Raw genomic sequence first — 19,632 nt, 5'->3', positions numbered from 1 at the left:
CTAGCCAACATTGAATAATACCAATATTTTTAATCATTTTGAATTTATTAGTAATAGGCCAGAAATGGCATCTCTCATGTTTTAATTTGTGTTTCCTTAATAGCTAGTCAGGGTCAGCATTTTTCAGTGCTAAAACTGTGGGTATCTATTCTATGAATTGCCTGACCTGTTCTTGGGCCACTTGCTTTTGGAATATCCTCTTTCTCTTGAAGATTTGCATGAGCCCTGGAAAGATTAAGGAAGCTAAACCTTTCTTTGTAATATCTCTTGCAAATAATTTTCAGAGTTTGTCTTTTAATGTTGTTTATGGTATTTAGGTGAACAATTAGATCAGGGTTTATGTTAGAGATTCAAAAGTTGTGGAATTTTATGTAGTCAAAAACACTATTAATCTTTTCCTTTCAGCTATTGAGTCTGCACTTAAAACATTTTAAGTGTTTTACCACCATAAGATTACATAAATACTTATTTATATATCCCATTGTTCTAATGGTTTCTCTTTTCCAATAAAAACTTTGAAACATTGAAATTTATTCTTGTATGAATTAAGGTATAAATTCAAACCTTTTTAAAAAATGGTATATACTTGCCCCTGATCATATTTTATTGAATAATCCATTTAATAAATAGTTGATTCTTTCCCTAATATTTTCAACCTGACATCATTAATATATGCCAAATTATTATACATACTTAACTTCTGAATTTTCTTTTTAGTTTTATGGATCTGTCTGACTACTTTGGTACCATATCACAGTGATAATTTAATTTCTAATAGGGCAAGTCAATCTCATTACTCATTTTTCTTGGTCTTTTCATGACCATTCTAACACAATTATTCTTCTAAATGAACTTTAGAATCATTTGGTCAAGTTCCAAACAAAAATCTCATCAAATTTTAATTGGGATTGCATTAAATTTATAAATTAATTTGGGGAGAAGTGACATCTTTAAAATATTGAAGTTTCTCATCTAAAAACATGGAATGTCTCCTGATGTATTAACATCTTTTATGTCTGTAAGTTAAGCTTGTAATATTTCTATGGTATATCTGTCATATTTCTTATTAAGATTAGCCCTAGTTATTTAACATTTTTTGTTGCTATTGTTAATCTGATTTTTAAATATATTTCTAAATAGCTAATTCTACAGTGTAAAGTGCCGGGGGCCAGCGTGAGGAACTCCGCCCACGGCAAAGGTCATGAGGAAGGAGGCTTGGCATATGCAAAGGCATGATCAAGCCTCAGGAAACCCCCTCTTCCCGAGCATCCAACCCCAAAACCAGAGTCTGTTTCATGCTCTCACCTACACCTCTGACTTTATGGGGGGCTCTCCCCCATAACCATTTCTCTCGGAGAAGGAGTTAACTTGCAGCTCCAGTTTATAAAAATTCCTGGGCGTGACAAGAGTGTTTCAACTTAGAAATTCCTCTGGAGGTCCTCTAGCCTCCCTGATCAGGTTTGTCCGGCCACATGTGATTGTTTACAGCCTCCCAACCTTGAGAGGCACAAGATGCTTTAAAACTTTCTAAATACAGACTCTTTTAAGAAGTTAGAAAATTATTGGCTTAGTATAGTGGGTTGATTAGAAATTATATTGGTGAAGGGTTTTTTCATTTGTCCTGCCAATAATCACTGCTAATTCCCTGCCCTGGGTATGACAAGGGTGTCTCAGGTCAAACCTCTCTGCTGACAGACTAGCTTGTGTGACAACCTCTCAACCATAAACAGCACAGAGAGTTTTGAGTATTAGCATAGGGCTTTTCTCATTGTTGAGTCAATGATTGCTGCCAGGCCTCCATATCCTTAGGCACCTGGGAATATATTAATCAATGTATTTGGAATATAGAAAAGGAAATATAGTAGTTTTTGATGTTGGCAATACTAGACTTTTTGAGTTAATGAATTTTCTCTTTTGTTATAGATCACTGTACTTTGTTATAAATCACTGTGTCCTTGCTATGTAAAAATGTAACTTTATCACTATCTTAAGACTAAACAGATCTTAAGGGGAACATTGGTCAAAGGTTTACATTTGTTGAGCCAATATTTGTTGCTAAATCCCCATATTCCTTGCCCTTATAATGAATATAACTAGCATATAGGAAAAATAAGTATTAACCTTTAAGATTAATCATGTTAAACCTTAGGCTAAGTAAATTCCTTTCCTAGTTGTAACTCACTACACCCTCACCCTATAGGAATGCAACTTTATTTGGAGGGTGGCGCCTCATTTAAGAAAAAATCACCCCTGGAAAAATAAGTTTTCTGGTTAACTGACCGGTATCGGAAAGGGCCATAAAATGTCAGCAGGTCTCATGGACAGAAGATGATGTCAAACCCATAAGACCTTTGTATAATTTTATATGAAGCACCTGATTGTGACAAGGGTCAGGTCTGCTGACCCCCGCGTGACTCTGTATTCATCCCTATGTATAATAAAAAGGTATATAAACAAACCTGAAAAATAAAGAAATCAGATCAGTTTCTGGAAAGACTGATTCTCCCATGTCGTTTCTTTCTTGCTCCCCGTTTTTCTGGCTGAATTCCCATCTGGAGCATGGATGCTATTCCATGTAAACCAAGTTATTCAGCCTCTTTTTCTCCACTAATTTTCCTACTACACTATCCATTTCTAATCTCTTTCTATATCTGTAATTAAGACTTTTCCTAGGACGCCGATTCTGTCCCCACTTTCGAATCACCCTGGATCCACCGGGGCTGGACCCCGGCAGTAAAGGAGCTGTAGATTTTTATGTTAATTTGGTAACTGGAAACTATGAAATGCTTTTATTCTGTTTATCAAATGATTCCCATTTTTTCTAGGTAGACAATCTTAATTCTGAATAAATATAATTAATGTTGCCTCCTCTTTCATAATATTTATGGTACTTATGTTGGTTAAATAATTATTTTGACATGTATGTCTTAACATGGAAACTCCTTTGGAATTTTGGAAAAAAATTAAGCTCCTAATCAATTGTAGAATCATCACTTTCTTTTTAAACTAAGTATTGCCTTTAACAGACTCAGCTGACCATTAAATTTTCCCTAACTTTCATTCTAACTACTGGGGATTCACTTCCTACTATATTTCTTCTTAAATTATTTTTAAATTGTAACAATGAGAAAGAGGGAGGACAAGAGATTGATATGGAAGTGGCCTAAATTGTAAATTCTGAAGCCAGACTGTCTAGGTTCAACTCTCAGCTCTGTTATTTATTAGGCATTGTTACTGAGGCTGATTATTTCATCTAGATGTGTTTTCCAAATCTGTAACATGCAGAAAACAAAAGCAGCTACTTAACACGTTTGTTGTAAGAGATTTGACACCCCCTGCCACACACACAAATAGTAAGCTCTAAATAAACATTTACTATGTTTGTATTTTATTTTGTTTATTTCCCGAATCTTGCACTCATTTACTCCTTGCTCTCCATCAACAGCAATCCCCACATGTCTTCATATCAGAAACCAGGAATAAAGACAAATTCAACTCCAGAATCACAGATGATTAATATTTATGGCACTGAAGTTTCATGGGGAAACAAAGTGTGTGAAACATTCCTAAATATCTTTAAATTTTCTCCACTTTTTCCAAGGTTTTCCCTTGTGCAATAGCCACATTTCTCACTGTCTGTCTCTCCCTTGGTCTCCAAACTTCTCCTTCTTATTTTCAAAGCTTTTTGTTTTTTTTAAAGTTTTATAATAGTAAATACATTGAGACAATTTTGAGAAATTTATGTTCCATCCAATCTGAAAGTTGAAATCATACTGTAACCCATATCATTTCCTCATCCTCATCCCTACCCTCTATATCCCTTGATAGTTAATATCCAGCCAAGCCAATTAGATGAACTCCTCAGGTAGCCTGAAACAGAAGAGGTCATTTTCTACATTATTAACCAACTCAATATATTTGTCTGCTGAATATTATACTAGATACAGAAAATATGATATTAGCAAATAATATGGAATATAGACCATTTATTTGAATTGTCAGAGAATGAAAAGACTGTTCCAAACTATTAATATTTCTTTCTGAGGCAAACAAGGTGTGAAATTTACCTTTCCAGTAGTGCCCAGTTGCTAACCCATTCCTAAAGTGAAAATGGTTATATTTTTGTTTCATATTAAAAAATTATTTGTATAAAGAGGGTGTCAATAGGCCTTTGTATTTTCCTATATTTTCTGATTGAATAATTCAGTTGCAGAATGATACTTAGTCATAGTATTATTCAGAGGTCATAGTACATAGTATTAGTCAGAGGTCATAGTACATACAGATGTCTCATCTTTGATAGGAATAACCCTGTGTCCTTCAACTTAGTCATCATGCTATATGCCATCTCTTGATTTCAGATAGTATTTTTCTTTGCATGTAAATGAAATTAACTTTTCCTACTATGGCAAAAAATTTAAAAGCAGAAATGGCTGTTGAATATGCCTTTTCAAGTGACTACTGATATGATTATATGGCTTTGTATCACTGACATTAACACAAGTTAATATTGACTGACGTGGGGCGTCCCAGGTGCACTAGTGGTAAAGAATCCACCTGCCCATGAAAGAGAGGCAGGTTTGGTCCCTGGGTTGGGAAGATCCCCTGGAGTAGGAAATGCCAACCTATTCCAGTATTCTTGCCTGGAAAATTCTGTGGACAGAGGAGCCTGGAAGGCGACAGTCCATAGGGTCACAAAGAGTTGGACACAACTGAGCGAAGGAGCATATTGACTTTGTTATTCTAAATATCTTTTAATTCTCAACTAGAATTTACCTATCATTCATTAACAGCCATGGCTTGTTATTTTTAAATACCAGTGCATTCATTCTGTATATGTTTTATAGGATTTTAAAATCTGTATTCATGAATATAGTTGTACTGTAAGATTGTGTGGTTATGTATTTCTGGTGTATGTACTATTTCGTCAATTTTTGTCACTAAATTTTGTGACTAACTTCATAAGAGGAATCGAGAAATGTTTTATATATCTTTCAATATTCTTGAGAAAAGTATTATATTTCCAATAGTCTATTTTCAGTGTGAATATATAATTTTAGAAATCAAAAATACTGAGGTTTTTAAAGTTTAATAGACTCCACATTGGAAATTAATGGCTCCAAGAGTCTCAATTTGTACTGCAGTTATTTATCTACTCTATCTTGATAAACTTTATTTTTAAGAACAGTTTTAGGCTTACAGAAAAATTGTTATGAAAGTATAGAGAGTTACCATTTACCCCACACCCACCCCTTTTATTAACACCTTACATATATATGATACATTTATTACTACCAATGAACCAATACTGATACATAATTATTAACTAAAGTCTGTACTTCATTCAGATTTCTTTAGTTGTTTCCTAATATCCTTTTTCTGTTCGAGAATTCCATTCAGAACACCACATTACATTTAGTCATTTTGTCGTTTTAGGCTCCTCCTGGCTGCGACAGAATCTTAGATTTTTCTTGGTTTTACTGACCTTGACAGTTTTGAGGAATACATTGTAGTCATGTATTTTGTAGAATATCCCTCTACTGGGATTAATCAGATGTTTTCTCTGATTAGATGGGGCTTATGGGTTTGGGGGAGGAAGATCCCAGAGATTAAGTACAGTTTTCATCACATCATATTAAGGATACATACACTATCAACATGACTTACCACCGTTGTTAACTGTAATCAACTGGCTGAGGCAGTATTTGTCAGACTCCTCTACTGGAAAGGTACTCTGTTTGCCATCCCATGCTGTCCTCATTGGAGGAAGTCCCTGAGGAACGAGGAGTTATGGTCCAGCTCCTTGAGATAAATTATTTGGAAATCTTCTGCAAGAGAGATCTGTCTATTCTCCATTTATTCATTTATTTCTGCAATCATTTCTTATATTAGTAAGAATACATGCATATTCATTTTATACTTTGGTCTATAATTGACTTTATTTTGTTGCTCCAATTATTCCCCACTTCTTGGATCATAGCCTTGTGGTGAGGCGCTTGAGTTACTCAGTGTAGCTATGAATCATGCCATGCAGGGCCACCCAAGACAGGTGGGTCATAGTGGAGATTTCTGACAAAATATGGTCCACTAGAGGAGGGAATGGCAAACCACTCCAGTATTCTTGCCTTGAGAACCCCATGAACAACATGAAACACCATGGAATGTTCAAACTACTGTACAATTGTGCTCATGTCACATGCTAGCAAGGCAATGCTCAGAATCCTTCAAGCTAGACTTCAGTAGCACATGAACTGAGAACTTCCAGATATACAAGCTGGGTTTAGAAAAGACAGAGGAAACAGAGATCAAATTACCAACATTCCCTGGACCATAGAGAAAGCAAGGGAATTTCAGAAAAAAGTCTACTTCTGCTTCATTGACTACACTAAAGCTTTTGACTATGTGGATCACAACGAACTGTGGGAAATTCTTAAAGAGATGGGAATACCAGACAACCTTATCTGCCTCCTGCGAAACCTGTAAGCAGGTCAAGAAGCAACAGTAAGAACTGGAAATGGAACAACTGACTTGTTCCAAATTGGGAAAGCAGTACATCAAGGTTGTATATTGTCACCCTGCTTATTTAACTTATATGCCGAGCACATCGTGTGAAATGCTGGGCTGAATAAATCACAAGCTGGAATCAAGATTGCCAGGAGAAATATCAATAACCTCAGATATTCAGAAGATACCGCCTTAATGGAAGAAAGTGAAGAGGAACTAAACAACTTCTTGATAAGGGTAAGAGAGGAGAATAAAAAAGCTGGCTTGAAACTCAACATTCAGAAAGCACAGATCATGGCATCCAGTTTCATCACTTCATGGCAAGTAGAAGGGAAAAAAAGTGGAAACAGTGACGCGTTTTATTTTCTTGGGCTCCAAAATCGCTGCAGATGGTAACTGCAGCCATGAAATTAAAAGACACTTGCTCCTTGGAAGGAGAACTATTACAAACTTAGACAGCATATTAAAAAGCAGAGACATCACTTTGCCGACAAAGGTCTGTATAGTCAAAGCTATTATTTTTCCAGTAGTCATGTAGGGATGTGAGACTTGAATCATGTAGGGATGTGAGGGCTGAATAATTGATGCTTATCAATTGTGCTGGAGAAGACTCCTGAGAGTCCCTTGGACTGCAAGGAGATCAAACCAGTCAATCCTAAAGGACATCAACCCTGAATATTCACTGAAAGAACTGATGCTGAAGTAGAAGTCCAATACTTTGGCCACCTGATGTGAAGAGATAACTCATTGGAAAAGACCCTGAGGCAGGGAAAGATTGAAGGCAAGAGGAGAAGGGAGTGACAAAGAATGAGATGGTTGGATGGCATCACCAACTCAGTGGACATGAGTTTGAGCAAGTTCTGGGAAGTATTGAAGGACAGAGAAGCCTGGTGTGCTACAGTCCATGGAGTCACAAAGAGTTGGATACAATTTAGTGACTAAACAACAATAACAACACACTTATTCCAGCTTTGGCTATTGGGAGCTCTTCCAATAGTTGCCCCCTGTGTCCCTTTGACGCTTCCACATCATTGTGTGGTTTTTGGTTTTGGTTTTGCTTTATTAATAGCATTTACTTATTTTCTGGTACAGCAAGATGCTCCAGGTTCATGATGTAACAAAGTATTTCTTCTACTTTCTCGGAGAGGTTATAGAAAATCGGTATCTTTTTTTTCCTTAAATGGTTGTTAGAAATTCATCAGTGAAACTATCTAAGTTTGATGTGTTTACTTTTAGAAGTTTACTATTTATTCATTCAATTTCTTTATTAGATGTAGGCTTATTAAGATGATTGATTTCTCCTTGTATGAGTTTTGATAGTTTGTGGTTTCCAAGGAATTAGTCTATTTCATATAAGTTGTCAAATTTGTGCATAGGGCTGTTCATATTAACAGTATTCTTTATTACCCTTTAAATGTCCATGGTGTCAATAGTGATAATTTATCTTTCATTCTGATGTTAGTAATTGTGTCTTCTCTTTTTTATTGGTCGTTATATCTAGAAACCTTTCAGTTTTATTGATCTTTTGGTTTGTTGATTTCTCTATTATTAGGTTGTTTTAAATTTCATTGCTCTCTAGTCTAGTTCTTATTGTTTACTTTTTTTTACTTGTTTGAGCTTTTTCTTTTTCTCATTTCCTATAGCGGAAGCTTAGAATATTGATTTTAGGCCTTCCTTATTTTCTAATACAGATTTAATTCTATAAACTGCACCGCAAGCACTACTCCTACTATATTACACAAATTTTGTTAACTTGTTTTTTATGTCTCATTTACTATTGACTCTTGAACTAAACATGTTTGAATTGTATGTGTCCACTTACACATGGATATTTTTCAATAATAAATACTACAGTACTACAATAATACTTTTACTACAAGTCTATGATTGGTTAAATCCATAGATGCAGAGGAACTGTAGATGTGGAGGGCCATATCTACAGATGTATAACTGTTGTTTGAGGGTCAATCATAGTTCAAGATATTTTAAATTCTCTCTTGAGACTTCTTCTTTGACCCATATGTTATTCAGAAGTATCTTGTTTAATATCTAAGTATTTGGGAATTTCCAAGCTACCTCTCTATTATTGTTGCTGTTTAGTCACTAAGTTGTGTCCAGCCCTTTTGCCATCCCATGAACTGTAGCCTGCCAGGCTACTGTCTGGGAGATAGCGAAGGCCAGGCTACAGTCCATACATATTAAAGACTGCGGTATCTTGTGGAAGAACTGGTCACTATATTATTATGTAACGCTCCTCCTTTTCTCTGATAATTTTTATTGCTCTGAAATTGGCTTTGCCTCTAATTTATAGAACTACTCTAGATTCGTTTTGGTCAGTTTTAAACACAGCATATATATTATTCCTTTACTTTAAACCCTCTGGAGAAGGAAATGGCAACCCACTCCAGTATTCTTGTCTGGAGAATTCCATGGACAAAAGAGCCTGGTGGGCTATAGTCCATGGGGTTACAAAGAGTTGGACAAGACTGGACACAACTATGTGAAAGTGAGTTTCACACAGGTTGGGTCCTGTTTGTTGTGTTGTTTTTTTTTTTAATGTACTCTAACACTTTCTGTCTTTGAATTCATGTGTTTAGCCTATTAATACTTGAAGTGATTATTGATACAGTTGGATTAATGTCCACTGTGTTTGTAATTGTGTCTATTCATTGTACTTTGTTTCTTTTCCTTTGTCTTTTTATGCCTCCACTTATTTTAATTGAGCACTTTGTACAATTTAGTTGTATCTTCTCTCTTAGTATATCAATTATATTTCTTTAATTTTTTTAAATGATTTCCCATAACACTTCATGTGCAGTGTAAGTACTCAATGGAGTATTCCCAATTCCTCCCTCCTGTCTCCTAGGACATTGCTGTCTTACATTTCACTTGTACTTATTCTGTTATCATCCAAAATATTACATTATTACTGTAAATAAATTATTACCTTTTAATTATAATAAGAAAAATAAAGTATTTAATTTAATCTTCATTTATTCTTTCTCTGGCATTCTTCCTTTCTTTATGTAGATCCAAATTTATGGTCTATATTATTTTTCTTCTCTTTGAAGAAATTTTAACATTTCTTTCAGGGCAGATCTTCTGACACTGACTTCCCTCAGTTTTGGTTGGTCTAAGAAAGTCTTCATTTTTCTATCTGTTTTGAGGAATACATTTTTCTGGCTATAAAATTCAAGATTGATGATCTTCCTTTCAACACTCTAAAATATTCCACCCGCTTATTCCTTTCATGGTTTCTGGTGAGATTTGTTGTCTAGTTTTATTGCTTTGTATTTTTAGAAAACAGAATGTATAGTTCAAACATGAACAGTTTGTTGAGGCTTTACTAGTAGATTAGGAGAAAACTATTTTTGTGAAAATGTTATAAATTTAGGAAAATAACGAGTCTTCTGGTTGCAGTACATATATTTCTCCATTTAGTTTAAGCAACTTATTCAACTTAATTTTTACTTTGTTCACTTGCTAAGTACTTACACTATAAAAAAATGAGATTTTTTTGAGTCACAGTACAATTTTATTAACTTCTCTTCATAATTCTAACAGCTTTTAAAATATTTCAATGCTAATGTATTTAGTAGCTTAAAATGATAATAATACTTAATTCTAGATTGTATAGTCTAATCAATATTAAGTAACATTCTACTTTCTTTTATCTTTATGTTACATGAATTTTAATTTGAGTTCTAATAGAACTATTTGTGTGTGTGTTTCCTTAGTATATCTCTATTCCTGAGAACCTTTCTAGATCAATCTAGTTTTAGAACATTACCTATAAATAGTATTTAGATAACTTCATTTCTATTTCTATATACCAATAGAAAAAATTTTCTATTGATTATATAACTATCCATTCTATTATTCTAATAATGATTATCTGTATTTTTCTTAAAGTATATTGAATTTTTATTTCTCCATGATAGCGAGGCACATGAACATTACATAACAATTCCTCTATCCCATCCTCACCCGTAAATTCTAGTAGCCATGAGGACAGGGACTGTTCTCTGGTGTCTTCCACAAGGCTTGTCGTATAAATGTAACTTGTAACCCAAAATAAGACAAAATAATATAGCCCTAACCTTCTCCCATTTTCTGCTAAACAGAGGCACAACTTTCAACTTTTTAAGCTGGTTTTAAGAAATGTACTCTATAACTTTAAATAGTATGAGTATATGCTATTTGAATTCTTAACAGAATTTAGCCAGTCCTTATTAACACCATCTACCCAAATCCCGTCAGTAGCTACTGATTCTTGAGATTTTCCAGTGTTCTATAGTATATTCTTGCTGGCAGTTAGGATCCAGCTTTCCTGTCTGCGGTATCAGTTACACTCATCCATCTACTTCCTTAGCTTCCCAGATTTCATTGCTATTATTTTTTATCATTATTTTTCTATGTCATTTTAAACTTTTTATTTTTAAACATTATTTGACTCTCAGTGAGATTTCAAGAGGAAATAAAACTAAAGGCGAGTGTTCAATTTGCTATTTTTTTAAAATCAGAAATCTTGAGCTTTTTAATTTTTGTTTTCTACTGCTGGAAATTCAAACATCTTGCCAGAATATACCTTAGAGCATATCTCCTTTTATCATTTCTACCAGGGTGTTCAATGACGGATTCGGTTCTACAGTTCTAAATTTGTCCTTAGTGTGAGGAAGTCATCTATTGTTTCTTTGATCGTTCATCTCAGTGCTTTGTTTCACTTTCTGGAATCCTTTTATAAATGATGTCTTAGTCCAGTTGGACTGCTGTAACAAAACACTATTGACTAAGCAGCTTATAAACAACAGAAACCTATTTCTCACAGTTCTGGAGGCCCAAACTCCAAAATTAGAACTTTTCCCTGCTTTGTTCAGTTTTCTTCCATTAGTTATTTAAAAATACAGTAATAAAACCTGACCTGGGAAGTGGAAATGAACAAAAGAAACAACAGCATCTCTCAGCAAAAAGTTGAGGTTAAAACCATATTTGGAAATTTCTTTCTGCTTATTTTCATTGAATGTTTCTTTCCAGCAGCGTAGTTTGCGATAATATTCTCAGTTATAGTCTAAGGATATGATACATCCTGATGTGTGACTGGGAGAAGGAATTTGAGCTCTAGGGACCAAGAAATGTGTCCCTAGGTGAGATGGGGCTCACAGGTCTCCTGAATCTACAGAGATTTCTTTTGGGCTTCACCTCGTCTTTTCTTCAACACTTCCGAAATAATCCTCAGTGTTAGCAGTTTTAGCTCTTAGGCCTAGAGAAGACTTTGGTTCAATTTTCATTGTAAGTCATTCCCATCCCTGGGGAATGTTTCCTGACAATCCTCATTAAACTTGTTATTTACAGATCAGAAGGTAGAGAAATGATTACACATATTTAAGAACCCCCAAATGAAGATTGTCAAATTATTCTTGGAGCTGGGGGAAGAGAAAAGTTGAAAATAAAAAGAAGGATGGAAAAAAGAAAAGGAAGGAGGGAAAGACGGTGCATCACCGACTGGATGGACATGAGTTTGAGCAAGCTCCGGGAGTTGGTGATGGACAGGGAAGCCTGGCGTGCTGCAGTTCATGGTGTCACAAAGAATTGGACATGACTGAGTGACTGAACTGAAGAATGGCAAGATATTTCCTAACCTAATTCATCACTTTCTACAAATCAGTTAAGAAAGGCCCAGAATGTTGAATATCAAGTCTGTGGTTTGAGTTCTAAGCTCAAGGACCAACAAGTCTGGAGTCTCCAGCTTGCCTCCTTATCTGCCTCCTTATCTCCTTCCACTTTTTTTTTTTTTTTTTTGAGGGCTTGCAGAGATAGGGTATTGAATGGACTTAAGTCACTGGCTCTTGTTCAAATAAAGTTTAAGGAAATGGAGTAGTTCAAGGTTCTTGTTTCCAGCAATGAAGGAAGTGTTTGAATCTCGATTTTACCACTTCAGTCATATCACTTGGCGGCTGTGATTCCTGAATAATTTCTATCATTTTCAATACTAATCCACAGGAGTCACTTCCTATTCTTTCAGGAAGAAGCAAGAAAGAGAATCAAAGGGAAGCTTATCTGTGTTTTTTGCAGTCTAGCTTAGCTCAGGCACAAGGAACCCACCCCCCAGCTGAGCTAGGCATGCCCATGGCTGTAGGAATTAGCCACTCTGCATCTGCTTTCTTACTCCTGCTCTGCCCTTGCTTTGGTCACTGATTCTCTCAGTTCAAAATCCAGCCCCTGCACCTCTGGACCTAAACCCAGCACTGCAAAGTTTTCACCTGTGGGGCTCTGCCTTTGACTATCAGAGTCCTCCCTCGGGGGGAGGCCTTTGCACACAGTCCTTACCGCCAGAGCCAGAGGCAGAGCTGGCAGAGAGCGGAGAAGGCAAGCGCTCCCTTGAACAGTTTCTTCAAAGGCAGAACCTTTTCAGAACTTGTGACATGTATGAAAGATTGTAAAAGTCTACATCCCTTTCCTCCCCTGGCCATCAGGATGGGAAGACGTGCCTGGGCTTCCACCCCAGTGCCTCTGTGAAAGAAAAACCAAGACCTTTCCTCCAAGCTGTTCCTGCTCTCAGAAGGGGAAGGAGAGGGTAAGAGGATACTCCTGCTGCTGTGGGTACAAAACAGAGTCTTGATGCCATCCCCTCCCCCCTGGGAGACTACAGCTCCAAGAGGCACCTTCACACCTGCCTGCATTTTAATTAGTATCATCCCACCATCTATCAACAGCAAGTCAACATGCTTCGCACCAGGGGAGAAAAACAATCCTCGCCTTGTCAGCCCTGCTTCTCCAGGAGCAGCTGAGGGTCTCAACCCCCCTGACTCTGCCACTTCCTTTTCCCTGGGGGCTGTTGACAGTGTGCGGTGCAGCTTGCCATGGAGAAGGCTTTGGCATCAGAAGGTGGCAGCATGGGAACATGGCAGAATGGGTTGGGCTAGCTATTAGTCAGGCACAGGCACTCAGCACCAACCCTGTGTTCAATCCTTAGAGGTATGTGAAAGGCATGTCTGTGCTGTGCTGTGTTTAATCACTCAGTCAGGTCCAACTCTGCGACCCCACAGACTGTAGCCCGCCAGACTCCTCTGTCCATGGGGATTCTCCAGGCAAGAATACTGGACTGGGTTGCCATGCCCTCCTCCAGGGAGAATTCTCCTCGTGGGTTGATGCCATGCCCTCCTTCTGGGTTGATTGCCAACCCAAGAATCAAACTGGGGTCTTCTGCATTGCAGGCGGATTCTTTACCAGCTGAGCTACTGGGAAGCCTGATGAGCATGTCTATCCCCTTCTTTATAATAGAGGCCTGGGGTTTGGAGATATGAGGGGACTGCTCCTCACTGGTCACACTGCTAATCTGAATGCACACCTGACCCATGGATCCCTCAGGGTCTTTCTGTCTCATTTCCCCTTGACCCCCGGACAGCAGTCTGGGCAGGGATTGGCCTTGAGTGTTCTCTGGTCTGCAAAGCTTGTGGTGGCAGGGCCTTGCCTCACTGCCCCAGCTCCCTCACCCTCATCCATCACAGCCTACTGGATTTTAGAATATTATCCCAGATGATCAATGCCTTTTTCTGAGATGTGAGACAATTTTCCTGACTTTAGCAGTGAGGTGAGAGGAGCTCTGTCCATTAGACAGAGACAGGAGGTAAAAATATGCAAGACTGCAAGGTTATAATATGGAAGCCCCATAATGTATATGTGCACATGTGCACACTCATGGGCGTATGAGTCAGAGCAGTATATTATTGTGACAAGTGTGTTTTTGGTGTGTCTACAGGCATAAGAACAGCAGGCACTGTGTGTCTACCATTCTAGACTGTAGACAACAGTATAGCGTAGTGTCCAGAACCACCTGGACTGCCCTGAGTTTACCAAACCTCTCTGAGCCTCACTTCCCTCATTTGTAAAGAGGTAGTGAGATGATTCAGTGGTGCCATGGATGGAAAACTCAGTATGGTACTTGAAAGTGAAAGTGCTAGTTGCTCAGTTGTGTCCAACTCTTGTGACCCCATGAACTATGACCCCCCAGGCTCCTCTGTCCATGGAATTCTCCAGGCAAGAAAACTGGAGTGGGTAGCCATTTCCTTCTTCAGGGGATCTTCTGGACCCAAGGATTAAACCTGGGTCTCCCACACTATAGGCAGATTCTTTACCATCTGAGCCACCAGGGTACTTAGCACTCAATAAATTGTAGGTACTGCTGCTGCTGCTGCTGCTGCTAAGCCGCTTCAGTCGTGTCCTACTCTGTGCGACCCCATAGACAGCAGCCCACCAGGCTCCCTCGTCCCTGGGATTCTCCAGGCAAGAACACTGGAGTGGGTTGCCATTTCCTTTTCCAATGGCATAAAAGTGAAGTTGCTCAGTTGTGTCCGACTCTTAGCAACCCTATGGACTACAGCCCACCAGGCTCCTCCTTCCATGAGATTTTCCAGGCAAGAGTACTGGAGTGGGGTGCCATTGCCTTCTCCTAAATTGTAGGTACTAACTAGTGCTAAATCCCACTTATTAGCCTAGCATCAGTCTCTTCCAAGAAGATAAAAAAAGGGTACGTGCATACTCAGTTGTGTCCAACTCCTTGCGACCTCTTGGACTCTAGCCTGCCAGGCTCCTCTGTCCATGGAGACTCTCCAGACAAGAATATTGGAGTGGTTGCCATTTCCTCCTCCAGGGGATCTTCCCCACCCAGGGACTGAACCTGTGTCTCCTGCATTGGCAGGCGGATTCTTTGCCACTGAGCCACCTGGGGATCCCTGAAAAAAATAGAAAGACTTAGTCAAATGTTTTGCTGTAATCAAGACTTTATGTGCTCTTCTATATTTCCACAGTCTACCAGCCTAGGAAGCAGAGAGAAGGAAGAGGGTCTGGTCCTTTGTAGCTAATCGTCACAGAGCCCACTCTCAGTCTCGGAGATCACTGCCTCCCTAAGTTGCCCACGGAGACTATGACTTTAGCAATACTGCCCCATGTGAAATGCTTCCACTGCCTCTGAGAAAGACCCTCACTGTGCCTTCCTCTTCATGAGAATACGAGCGATGTCCTTTCCTGGGTCAACCTTCCTCTCCTGCTCTTCCTAGTGAAACCCTAGATTCAGGAAAATCTCCATCTGCCTTTAAAGCTGGCTTCTATCATCCTTATTAAGGAAAATCCCACTCAGCTGGGTCCTCAGCTACTTAGTAACAATTGTCCAATTTTCAGCCTCGCTTCCTTTTATCACAGAATTGCCTGAGCAGGTGTCCTCTGCGCCTCCTCTGCTCCTCGCAGGATAATACCTTCCTTTGTGCTCAGCCTGGCAGGAGTGGCTGTCACGGGGATGATGCTGCTGAGGACTCCAGGGACTGAGTCTTTGCCAGCCCAGGATTTCTCTCCTGGGTGGTGCCGATGAAGAAACTGGGCCTTTCCCAAGGATATAAGCCAAAGAAGCAGGTCTAAGTGTTGTTGTTTAGTCACTAAGTCGTGTCTAACTCTTTTGTGACCTCATGGACTTGAGGCCACCAGGGTCCTCTATTCATGGGATTTCCCAGGCAAGAATACTGGAGTGGGTTGCCATTTCCTTCTCCAGGGGATATTCCTGGCCCAATGATCAAACCACGTCTCATGCATTGGTGGGTGGGTTTTTTACCACTAAGTCACCAGGGATGTCCTATAGGTCTATGCATGGTCCCCCCCAAAAGGCAGAAGTTGGAAAGAGCAATGGGGAACTCAACAGTCAGAGAGAGGGATCCCACCTTCTCCTGAAGAACTTCTCAATATTTCCTGACCTGAGTAAAGTTGGCCTTCCAGAATCCCAGAACCTTCAAAGATTATTAGATCTTAACTCCTATTGCCCCATTACCTTTGTAGAGAGAATTCTGGTTTCCCAAATTTTACAATGCCCTCTCCTTTCTTTTTTCATTCCTGGATCCTCTTTGATCTAGCTCTCTTGGAATAAAAGAGAACTTCTTAGTTCAGGTGAATTAAAAAATGCTTCCTAGAGTAGGAAGGTTATCACAATGGCCCTTTGACAGTGCCAGAGCGCAGGATGTGAAAAGACAGGAAATGTGCAGATGGTCCAAAATATGGAGTAGAACAGAGGCAGGAGTAAAAGTGGTAAAGATGATGGGAACAAGGATAAAACACCTTCTCTTTCCACTTTTTCCTCAACCCAGAGATCTTTCTGGCGCAAGTCATGGTGCTGAGGATGAAGGAAGGAGTGGGGCTGGAGCCCTGTCAGGGGAGTACAGACAATGGTGGTCGAAAAAGTGGTGCTGGGGATTGGGCTGATGAAAGCCGTGGTGATACTAGTGTTGCTGAGGGTGGTAGGGATGGTTAGAGCCATCCTGTGGAATATTCTCCCAATTCTATGTCAAATCAAGCCCTACATCTCATAACACATAGTGGGAAGGAGTCTGGATTTAGGAGTCAGAATTCCTACTACTCTTACAAACATATAAATCTTACTTTTTTGGTTCTCAATTTGCTTATCTATAAAATATAGAGATTGAAAGAGGTAATTCAAATAACCCTGCTTCTTCAATAATAGGATTTCAGAATTTCTGTTTTCTCCAAAACATACTAGGCCACAAATCTGCTGATCTGTGTTCTGAGAACATTTGATGCTTCAACTGTTCCTTTGGTCATTCATAGGCAGCTGTGCTGATAGCAGTGTCTTGGTGCTAGGCCTTGGATTCCCATATGGCAAAGGCCATTTGTTTCATGCATGGAACAAATATCACATACAATAGATGTTCAGTACATGTCTGATGTTCCTTGGGGATAAAGAATCAACCAACGGTTGCTGAACACTTCCTGCATTACAGGTCTTCACCTAGGTCCTAGGGATAAAGAGAATTAAAGGCACATTTTCTGACTGTGAGGCCCCCTGAGTAGAGGCAGAAGATATGTAAAGCATAAAGCACAGGTTTAGTAAAGTCAGTTTTATAACACACAGATGGACAAAGTGAAATGGGCTTGCTGACAAGGAGGCTCAGGTAAGGTAGGATGTAGTGATATTATGTGAATCTTGGAAGCTGATTCTTACCTCTTCATTGACGAGGAGAAGGTGGCATTCAGGCAAAGAGAATTGAAATGCCACATGTGAAGACTGGGAGTATGTAGCTAGGGGAGAGTTGGCTGGTGTGAGGACTGAAGCCTGTCTATGAAGAGAGTTGAATTTTGCCCTATGGGTGCCAGTGAAGGGTTTTAGGCAGGAGAACCATGAGTTACCAGCCTTTTCAGAAATGTCCTCTGAAGGTAGGATAGAGAATAGACTGAGATCCAGTAAGAGGGAAGCAGGAATATGTAATAGGAAGATCTCGAGAAATCCTAATAGAAGGTATGGGAAGGAGAGTTGATGATGATTGTGGGATTAGATGAGACCATTTCTCTGCAACTTTGATCTCAGTGTGGTGCAGATATATATGTGGTAGCTGTTTGGTGTGTCAATTTCTATTTCATGCTATCTTTCCTTTCCCACATCTCAGCAGTGCTGAAGGTTCTACTGATGTGCAAAAGCCCAGAACAGGCTGGAAGGAGAGAACAGAAGGGGGCCTCATGGATCCAAGAAGTCATTGGTTTTATTTCTCAGTGACCAAATGCCTCTGTCCCAATGAGACCCGTAACTAATCTGCTTTCAAAGGCCCAGTAGAGGTCTGAGTTTGATGCAGTTGAGTAGTGGGCTTCACTTTTTTGGTTTTTTTTTTTTTCTTTTTTTTGGACTAAAAGCAGTTTCCATTTTATGCCTTTTGTCTCTTCATCCAAGCAAATGCCGATGGGATCTGGCAACCTGAGTTCAATAGCCAGTCCTTTTGGTCTTTCAAAGGCTATGAATGTAATAAGAGCACTCAACCCTTCTGAAGATATGCAAATCTGTGCATTTAAAAGATTTACATTCATCCTTCACAGGCCCTGAAATATAAATATGAAATACCCAGAACCTTGTCACTTCAGTAATAATTAAGCTGATGGCCTATTATGTTCGATTGCAAATCAATATAGTATCTTTTGGTGCCACTTGAGTTCTTGAGGGTTGGCGTGGGGCCAGCTCCAGTTATACAATTGAATTGCTGCAGCTGCCTGGGAAACTTCGCTGCCGTTCCCATTCAGGAAGAATAGGCGGGTAACAATGGTGACCAGCCTCCCTGCAGTAATTGTGTACGAGGACACATTTCCAATGGGGTTTTTGTTCAGCAGGTGCTGTTATTTTAGTTTAATTTGAATTCTGAAATATGGAGCAGAGAAGGAGACTAATCTTAACAGCAACTAACCTACAGCTGTTCGAAAGAGGCCAGCAAACAGCATATGTTGCTTAGATGGAAATCATAATTGCTCATTCTCCCTGGGCTGTTGGCCCACCAACGTGGAGCCTCTGAAATTAGCCGGCATTTTTCCGGCATTTTCCTCATTGGCGAGGCCTCTGCAGAGCTTGGGAAGAGCTATTCTAGAGTGGCTCACACCCAGGAGGCTTTTGTGGCTTCTGCATCTCCTCCTTCCTTCTTTCTCCTTCTTGGTCAGCTGAGGTGAGTTCTAAGAGCTACACAAAACGCATCCTGGGTTGGCTTCCCCATTTGAGGCTGCCACGGGAGGCTTGAGGACATGGCCTGTGAGGAAGCAGGTGGTTACCTTTGAGCCAGATTCCCTTGAGGGCGGTGACTCACGTCGCTCTGCCTCCGAGGGAGTCTGACCTGGTGGAGACACTCATTGGAATAAGAACCAGTATCTACATGGCGTGCTCCCATCCGCAGCACACTTTCACATGCTTTGCATTTTCATTTATATCCTCACCACACTCCCTGGAAGGAGATGACACTTTTGCCCTTTTAGAAAGAGGGAAGCTGAAGGGCAGGGACAGATCCAAAGTAACAATGGCTGGGACTGGGACATAAATCTTGAAACTTAAAATTCCATGTCCTTTTCCTACCCCAGCTGCCTCTCTTTTACCTCTAGTGACTTCCTTTTCTCCCTGGTGGGTAAGAAGTTCTGAGAGATGTGCTTCCTCTTGATTTCCTCTAAATCTAGAGACAAGAACAAAAGTCAAGACCAGATCCCATATGGCTCCGTATTGGGAACTGAAGTTTGGGTGCTGAGCATAAGAAAGGTCAGAGGTCTGGCATAATAAATGCCAAGGCCTCTTTTTTTTCCCCTTTTCCTTCCCTCCTTCTCTTCCTTATT

The sequence above is a fragment of the Ovis canadensis genome, chromosome 15, assembly GCF_042477335.2.
Source record: "Ovis canadensis isolate MfBH-ARS-UI-01 breed Bighorn chromosome 15, ARS-UI_OviCan_v2, whole genome shotgun sequence".
Classification (NCBI taxonomy): Eukaryota; Metazoa; Chordata; class Mammalia; order Artiodactyla; family Bovidae; genus Ovis; species Ovis canadensis.
The sequence above is the reverse complement of the archived record's forward strand: the minus strand, read 5'-3'. Positions refer to the sequence as shown.